The sequence below is a fragment of the Herpailurus yagouaroundi genome, unplaced genomic scaffold (genome assembly GCF_014898765.1).
Source record: "Herpailurus yagouaroundi ecotype Mexico unplaced genomic scaffold, PumYag 141, whole genome shotgun sequence".
NCBI classification, from domain to species: domain Eukaryota; kingdom Metazoa; phylum Chordata; class Mammalia; order Carnivora; family Felidae; genus Herpailurus; species Herpailurus yagouaroundi.
The window spans coordinates 60,701,218-60,710,541 of record NW_024412396.1 but is presented as its reverse complement, the minus strand read 5'-3'; the positions used below and the strand labels follow the sequence as shown (position 1 = coordinate 60,710,541).

The 9,324-nt window shown below is 47.9% G+C and overlaps 1 long non-coding RNA gene across 1 annotated transcript; it reads left to right on the top strand.

Moving 5' to 3' along the window:
* Positions 1 to 1,127: 1,127 nt before the first annotated feature.
* On the top strand, positions 1,128 to 2,902 carry LOC121031323 (uncharacterized). The gene is made up of 4 exons (XR_005790675.1): positions 1,128 to 1,501; positions 1,588 to 1,691; positions 2,109 to 2,204; positions 2,730 to 2,902. It is a non-coding gene; the product is annotated as an uncharacterized LOC121031323 (long non-coding RNA).
* Positions 2,903 to 9,324: the final 6,422 nt, after the last annotated feature.

Below are 9,324 nucleotides of genomic sequence, written 5' to 3'. Positions count from 1 at the left end.
GAAGTCAGTAGCAGCGAGCAATTCCAATATAATTTGTGCCCAAGCTCAGCTTGTGTATTGCAGCGACTCCACTCAAGCTACTATCAACTGACCATGTGAACACACACACTTACACATACAAGTACACGTGCAGATGTATGTTTTTTCTATCCAACTCTCTCACCTGTACCTTCTCTTCATTGTCAGAGGAAACAAGCCTGAACACACTAATGGTTTTGGCTGAAATGAAGGTATTTGCCCTTGCTACGTACAAATCTGAAGAGATAGGAACCTTGAAGTAACAGGGTTGCTCTGCGGTCCATCTCTCCCGCCTCCGTGAGAGTTACCAACCTCACGAACTGGGTGGGTGCAGAATCCAGTAGTCAGCCCGTGGGAGAGAACACGGTGGTCCTCCCAGCTGCGGCTAAAAAGTCCTAAGGATCAAGAGTGATCAATAACACTTTTCTTTTCCCCTAGGTAGGCTTTTCTTCCTATACATCCTTCCAGTTGCCATTTTGGGCATCTAGGTTTGCAAGCCTTTGTCCACATCCACTGGGACATCCGTGTTTGATTTGGGGAGAGAGAGACGTGCTGGGTGAACTTTTGTATTGATTCTAAAGGTCTTCCTGTGTAATACTTACAGACAGCTCTAAGGGCCTGCCTTGAATAAGCTGCCCTTTATAGAACAAGATAATGCTGCTGATACCCTAGGAGCCCTTTCTCTTTCAGGAGCCATGATGGGGTACGCTGAGCTGTCTACCCTCATCTCTGCCCCAATAATGAGTCACTGCTCAAAGTTAGGCATACAGGCAGCATTGTCCTAAGAGCTCCAGCTAGAAGACCAATGTGAGTTGGGTGTGAATCCTAACCACCCCTTAGTAGCCGTGTAAATTTGGTCAAGGTTTTTTTTTTTTTTTTTTTTTTAAAATTTTTTTTATCTTCAGTGTCCACATTCGGAAAAGTCAAGTTAGTACCCCATTTGTTGTGACAAAGTTTAAATGGAATCATTCATTAGATAGATGAAGAAAGAAGGTGCCTATGGGGTGCCAGGCACTTTTCTAGGCGCTGGGAATAGAGGGGTTAATGAGCCAACAAATTCTGCCTTTGGTTACCGTGGTTACCAACTGGAGGGTAGCCGCATATGATACATAAAGGAGTCAGGACAGGAGGTCATTACAGAGAGTGAGCAGTAGTATGAAGAAAATAAAACTCATAGACGCGTGAAGAGTAAGTTGGGAGAGGTGGGCTACTTCTACACTGGATGGTCCTGAAGGTTTCTCCAAGGAGGAAGTGAATGTAAACCCGTGTAGCCCAGCGCCTGGCAGGAGTTAAGAGCACCACACATGCTGTTCCATTAAAATATGTATATATACAATTATTTATGTCTGGGACAGCCAGTGGAGTTTGCAAGCTGATATTCTGGCGTTATGATCATCTCCCCGGCCCTCTTTTCTTCAGCCTCCAAGCAATGGAGCAAACAGTAAAGCAAAGTACTTGGAGAGAAGTCTTTGTCGTTCTTCAGGTACAAATAAGACATTGGCCTTGCTAGAAATCAGAGAATGGGGCAGTCCCTGGACTGAATGTGCATCTCCAAATTATCTTTGACAGGAGGCTTCACAGGAAGAGGTTTCCTTCCCGGATTCTGTGATAAGCTGTGATTCCCTGGGTGTAAACAGAAGGGAGTTGAAATGGACTCATTCGGTGATCGTGAAGTGGGTCTTCCACTGTGGCTGCAAGAGCACTCAGGATATTGTCTCATTTGTGAGGAGGGAGAGCCGAGAGGCAGAGATGCCCAGGGAGACATTGAGACCCACTCCTCCAGCCCTGTTTTGGTGAACGGCTCTGTTATTTAGCCCATAGAGGAGCCAGGAACCATGGTGTCTGGGTGAGACTCTCTCTCTTGCATTCAGGTGGTCACCGACATCTCTAGGGTCTCCCCCTTTACTGTCTTGCCCATTCTGTTTTCTCTCTCTCCACCCCCACTGCTATGGCCTCTTCTAGGCTTATGTCTACTCTCTCCCTCTGATCCGCTATAGGCTTCACTTGAAACTCTTTCCTCTAGTAGTTTTAAAAATGTTAAGATCTTTAGGGCAAAAACAAGGCCGCTTTCTCTTTGGCCTACTCTACAGTAGTGATTCCTAAGTTATGGACTGAGAACTCCTCGGAGCAATGGCTAAGGAAACATTGCAAGAGATCCTTGGATCTGTTGTCTGCGGAGTGGATAAGTAAGTGCCTTAGTCTGTTTGGGCAGCTATAACAAAGTACATAGGCTGGGTGCCCATAAACAACAGAAATGTATTTCTTATATTTGGGATGCTGGAAGTCCAAGATCAGTATCAGCACGACGGGGTTCTGGTAAGCTTCCTCTTCCGGGTTGCAGATTGCACACTTCTCCTGTCCTAACAAGGTGGCAAGGGCTAGGGAGCTCTGTGGGGTCTCTTTTTTTTCAGGTAATAACCCCATTCATGGGGGCCCCACCCTCACGCCCTAATCACCCCAAAGGCCTCACCTCCTAATACCTTCATCCTGGGGAAGGAGGGTTTCAACATATGAATTTTCTGGGGCCAGGGGAAACACAAACATTTATTTCATAATAATAAGCTTCAAAAGTAGACGTGTAAAGATTTTCAAATATATGTAAATACCGTTTTGACAATAAGATGCACATTTACTCAGAGTTGCTGAATTGAGTTTTTCATTGTATATTTTTAAAATCAATAAGTGCTAAAAAGGGATCTTTTCTCCCTTAGGGGCCCACGACAGCGTTTTCATCTATAAGTGGGTCTTCGGCCTTGAGAAGGAATCTTGGCCATCACTGAGGTGAAGTACAGTGACGGATGTGTTGGGGCACCTGGGTGGCTCAGTCCGTTCAGCGTTCCGACCCTTGATAGTGGCTCAGATCATGATCTCACGGTTTGGGAGTTGGAACCCAGCATCTGGCTCTGTGCTGACTGGGTGGAGTCTGCTTGGAATGCTCTCTCTCCTCCCCCCCCTCTCTCTGCCCCTCCCCGACTCACACTTTGTTTCTCTCTCTCTCTCAAAATAAATAAACTTAAAAAAAAAAAAAGACTGATGTTTCATTTGGCACCTGCTACAGCCCGTGGTACTCCGTAAATGTAAACGCTGGTTCAGACCAGCGCCTTGTGTGTGGGTTCGAAGAGGGACCGGAGGCTGCTGCCCTCCAAAGCACTCGACAGCACTAGGGTCCCTGAAGTAGGTCGAGGGACATGGAAGCCAGCTTTCTGGCTTCTGCTGTCCTCGTGCCTCAGGTGCAGAGGGGATCATCGAATCCGGATCCCATTCAGGCAACACGTTAGTCTTGGATGTTTGAGCGAGAGCAGTGTGCCGAACGGACACATCGGGCCTTTAGATGGCAGTTGCCACCAATTTGTATGCGTGTGAAGGCTGTGTCGGAGCTGCTTCCGCCTCCGCTTGCTCTGTTTATGCAGCACGAATGTCTGGAACACGCAGTCATGCTGCCGCTGCTTATCAGATACGCCATCCCAAGGTACCACGGGGAATAGCTTCATTATTAACATAATAAGAGGGGAGCAGGCTGCTTGTGGAAACTCGCCTTTGTGTTACGTGCCGGCTGCTAATTAGAACCAGGCTGACGGTGGCGGGGCATCAAAGGAGGAAACCATCCAGGCGAACACCACGGAATGTTAGGACGGCGGGCTGGGGGGCCTGGGCGGCCTGGGCGGTTCAGAGTTTGCCTGCAGAAGAAAAGAGGTATGAGAAATGGAGCCTAAAGGAGAGCTTCCTACCAGGGGTTCCTTGTGGCCTGGGAAATGAGTGAACACACGCTTACCTCTTGGGAGACGCTGCCCGTGTCTGTCTGTCCTTCCCGTACATCTGGTCAGCGCGGGAGGGGGCCGTACCTGCTCTCTGATGCAGCCGGGAGGGGAAGGGAAGGCCATTTCGCCCCCTCTGGATCGTCTTTGATGCTTTCATTACTGTGATCTTGGAAAAATTACACATAATGCAAATATAATATTGCAAATACTCAAGGAATTCCCAAGTGCACAGATAGAAAATGAAAAGTCCCCCCATGTCCCCACTCGATCCCACCTTCCCCTCCAGGGATGACCATGCATATTAGTTTGTGGTGTATCTAGAGCCCATCTACTCACCTACACAGCGTTGCTTTTTCCAGTGACCGTATCTTGAAAATCTTGCCGTGTCGTGACATGTAATGCTAACACAGGCTGACCTAACTCGTTTGTCATAACCGCTGCATAGTATTTCAATGACATATGTATGTATTGTAATGTGTTTGATCATTCTTTTATTCACAGCATTTTTTAAGCCTTTGACGAAAAGCCTTAGTAGGATTCTAGCCCTGTATATTTTCTTTGTTTTTCTAGTTTCTTCTCTTCCTACATTTCTTGAATAATGTGCCCCCCGCCTCCACCATTTCTGGAAACAGTGAATGTACCTTATATGGCCAAAGGGCCTTAGTTTTTATTTTATTTATTTTTTTAATGTTTATTTTTGAGAGACAGAGAGAGAGAGAGAGAGAGAGAGAGCACGTGAGCATGGGAGGGGCAGAGAGAGAGGGAGACACAGAATCTGAAGCCGGCTCCAGGCTCCGAGCTGTCAGCACGGAGCCCGATGCGGGGCTCGAACTCACGAACCGTGAGATCATGACCCGAGCCGAAGTCAGATGCTTAACCAAATGAACCACCCAGGTGCTCCCCACAGGGCCTTAGTAATTATGGACTTGAGATGGGAACATCATGCTGGATTATTTGGGTGAGCTCGACGGTGGGAAGGGTGCTAGAGGGTTCAGTGAGAGAGAGAGGTAAAAACAGTGAGAAGATGGAAACAGAGGTCGTGGTCATGTGGCCGTAAGCCAAGGGATGCCAGCGGTGTTTGGAAACTGGAAGAGACAGGTACCCACTCTCTCCCGGAGCCCCCAGGAGAAACCAGCCTTCCCTGCACACCATCTTGAGTTTTGGACTTTTGCTTTTGTAAGCCACTACCTTTACTGTGGCAGTGTAAAAAAAGCTGTGGTAACTTTTTACGGCACCACTAGGAAGCAAATATACTTGGCTCATCTGGCTGTATTCTTTGAATAACTGATCGTTACCATTAAAGATTTTTGGTGGGGGGGGGGAGAAAAAAATCTTGGCTGTCATACAGATATAAAAATGAACACGGGCTACAGATTTTATTCAACACACGAGGAGACCAGACGGATGTTCTAACTGGTTCAAAAAAGAACCAAGTAACATGACTGTCTCCTGAGAAAGAGTTGTTGAAACAGGAGCAAATAGAGGCCCACCTGGTTTTGTCATTCGAGGAGGGAGGGAAGCCCGTGGAACTTCTCCCAGGTGGGACAGAGTTCGCAGGCTGGTGGTGGTGAATGAATCTGCCCGAGGGCTCAGGCCGGAGTTTTAGGAGCTGGGAGGCAGGAGGGGCTCCTTAGCAGGTGGGGGCGGGCTGGTCTTGGGCCAGAGGGTCAACCTGTTATGTGGGAGAACTTCACCAGAGGGGAGGGTGCTGGTGGTCCAGAGCTGGTCTGTGGGAAGGGGGCCGCGGAACTGCAGGGAAACTTCCCAGAGAACGAGCGCCCCAGGCCTCCGACAGATTGATCTTCGGCAGCCGCATATTCACCCAAATATAAATAAGCGAAAACTGAGGTGGGCTCTCCCCTGACAGCTTGGAGCCTGCTTGGGATTCTCTCTCTCCTTCTCTCTCTACCCCTTCCCTGCTTGCGCGCGCTCTCTCTCTCTGTCTCTTATATACAGATGTTTATTTAAAAAAAAAATTTAAAAAGGGCCACCTGGGTGGCTCAGTCAGTTAAGCTTCCCACTCTCGGTTTCAGCTCAGGTCATGATCTCAGGGTTCGTAGGTTCGAGGCCCGCATCGGGCTCTGTGCTGACAGCATAGAGCCTGCTTGGGATCCTCTCTCTCTCTCTCTCTGCCTCTCCCCTGCTCTCTTTCTCTCTCCAATAAATAAACATTTGAAAAAAAAACTTTACAAAAAGAAGTAAAAGGAGGAGACATGATCAATGGAGGTCTGAAGAATGTGCAAATACACTGGACACAGGCAAATGCTTAAACTTCGAAACACGATTGTTCTACAACTTGCTCTTCTCACTGAACCGTATACTGTGGACATCTTTCCTTGTCGGGGGACAGGCATCTGTCTCTTCCTCCTGGCAACCGTGAGGGATTCCGCTGCGCACATGCCCCAGAATTTAATTCACTATTTTCTTACTGACAGGCATTTACGTTGTTTCAAAGTTTTCACTACAGTCAAAAAAGAAAAGCTTTCAATATGTCTTCTTGTCAGTTTACTTAAAAACAATGGGCACACGCAGAGAAAATTCTGGAAGGATTGACACTAAAATATTTACTCTAGTTGTCTTTGGAGGTGGGGGGGGTTTATGGAATGTTTTCTTTCTCCTTTACTTATTGCTGTACTCTTTGAATTGGTTTTTTTTTTTTCTACAAGCATGTATCATTTTTTCGTAATTAGAAAATGCACACAGAAAGAGCTTTCAGTGTTGGAAAGAAGTGCAGCTTCGTTGAAATTGTTAAGCTGTCACTGACATTCTGTTAGCTGCTCAGGTATTTACATGAGAGACATGCTTTTGGCTTTCTGGGAAGGAGAAGCCGTTGGCAACTGTTGTTGCAGGGCCCAGGTAAAGAAGAACAGGAGTTTTGTTTTTTAAATGTTTATGTATTTTTGAGAGAGAGAGAGTAAGAGAAAGAGGGGTAGAGCACCTGAAGCAGGCTCTGTGTTGAGAGCAGAGAGCCTGATGCAGGGCTCGAACTCATGAACCACAAGATCATGACTTGAGCCGAAGCCAGAGGCTTAACCAACTGAGCCACCCGGGGCACCTCTGAGAGCAGGTGCATTTTAAGTGACATCTTGCCCCGGGCTGGTAGGCATTTGCTAAATGGGGAGGGTGGCGGGATCTGAAGAGAGAGACGGGGTTAACTCACATTTTATGCACTTCGAGGCACTCACAGGGCAGCTGGGCTAGACGGAGTGGCTGGCTTCGCCTGAGTGGCCCGTCCCGATGTGAGGATTCCCTCCACCTTTGGTTTTGAGCCAAGACGCGGCAGGGAAGGGGAGAGCTGCTCTGACCAGGTCTGACCAGAAGGGGAGGTGGCCACCCGGCGCCCATAGCACAGATGCTTCTTCTAGAATGAGTATTCCGTCTAAAAGGGTTAATAATTTAACAGGCGCTCTCCAAATCCTAGAGCTAAACTCCTTTTCCTACAAGCTGCGGTACAAACTGAACGAGAGCACAGTCTGTGCGACCAGTTTTGTTTTGATGAAGGGGCTGACCCCCTCTGCTAAGGGTGACGTGGAAAAGCAAGGCTCGGGTTGGGGGGATCCCGAGGGGATCTAGGGGAATCTAGTGCCCATGGGGTCACTCAGGAGCCACAGCCTTGTGCCAGGGCCGGGCACCTTTGCTGGGGAGGAACCCCAGCTCCAGCATCTCTGAGATTTGAGGCTGCCGGAGAGGTGACATTTCATTTCCTCTTTTAACAGAGGATTTGTGACATTCGGGGAAGGGGCAGACACCCCTCATCCAGCTGGAAGGGAGGGCCACGGGGGGAAGGCATCAAACACCTCCACAGCAGGCTTTTTCAGGGCTAAAAAATACCAGCCGTGGCAAACAGAGGCGAATAATAACCATCATTTTAAGATAGCAAGATTTGGCCTTCGGGCCCTTTGCTTTCTCCTGGGTGCTGAAAATAGTCCTGGAAATGGGACTTCATGGATGGTTCTGAGCATCCTGCAGCTTCAAATAGCGGAGCAGTCTGCCCGGTGGGATGGCCCTTTAGCCTGCCCATCACCTTCTTTGTTTTGTTAGCATTACTGGAAAGAAAAAGGGTGAAAAATCACTTGAACAGTGAACAAATTCCTTTTCTGACATGCGTTTGCCCAATGGGGTCCTACTAAAAGCAGACCGCTATCAGGAGCATGAAGAAAATACAGCAATTAACATGAATCTAATACAGTGTTTATTTCAGAGCAAAAACTCAAAGTCACGATTTCAGAGACTTTCCCTTTGATTCCACCTCATTCTCAGTGGGGATGTTGCTGATGGTCTTTGCAGAAACTTTCGAGTACACAGTGTAACTAATCGTTGTACAATAGACTTGGTTTTGGAGGCGTAACTTAAGGGCAGCGTTATTCATGGAAGAGAATGAGTCAACCTAGGGTGGAAACGCCCTTCTGGAAATAGTCGTGGCCATTTCCTGGGGAGTGAGTACAGATCAAAGCTCTTCAGCAGCCCTCTGGCTACAGAGCCCAAAGCCCCTCTATGCTGAGCGTGGCTGGGTGCTAACATTTGAGACTTTGCAGGAGCCCATGGAGGAACAGCACTTAAAATCCCCGCTTGGGTGCCTTCCTAGGATCCCGATGGCAGCAGCAGCTTGGGGGCTGAGAGGCAAACCACCCTCTCCACCCCGCCAGTCCCCAATCCTCCAGCTCCCTGGTGTCTGTCAGAACCCAGGTTAAAAAATCGCTTCTGCTGTCTTGGTATTTTTCTTGCTTTCTCTGGCTGCACTGGCTTCGCCTGTCTGTTCTCCCTTCTTGCCTAAAGAGCTGTCCAAGCAAATGCCCTAATTGTGATGAATCACTATCCTAAATAACAGCCATGTGGTATTGTAAATGACAAAGGTCTTTGGTATTCATTTTTCAGGTTTGAGACTCAGCAGCCCTGTGAGATCGGTGGGGCGGTTATTACTATCTGCATGTAATATACGGAGAGATAGAGGTTCACCAGAGAGGTAGTGGGGTTAGCCCAAAGCCACACAGCAAGTGGGCAACAAAGTAGGAAAGCAAATCTGAGTTTGTCTGACTTCGAGTCCACTGTCTATGTCCCTGGTCTAAACAATGATACACCATCTTACATTTCAATCACGCTGTGTCCTTTATAAACACCTTCACCTTACAGGACCCTACAACCAGTGGTCAGTAAGGAAACTAATTCAGAAAAAGAGAACTTTGATGGCCAAGGTGGAAGAGCTAGACAGCAACAGAATTAGGACGTCAACCCACTTCTAACTAAGCTACCGGCTTGTTAGAAGCTGGTTGGTTCTTGCTACCCGGCTTCCCATGAAAGAAGTAAATGTTATCAGTGACTTTGTGGGTGAACTGACTGCATTTCTGTCTTTTTTTTAAAGTTTATTTATTTATTTGAGAGGGAGAGAGAGAAAGAGAGAGAGAGAGAGAATAAGCAGGGGAGGGACAGAGAGAGGGGGGACAGAGAATCTGAAGCCCAATGCAGGGCCCGAACTCATGAATGAACTGTGAGATCATGACCTGGGCCAAAGTCCAATGCTTAACTGGGCCACCCAGCCTCCCCCACTGAC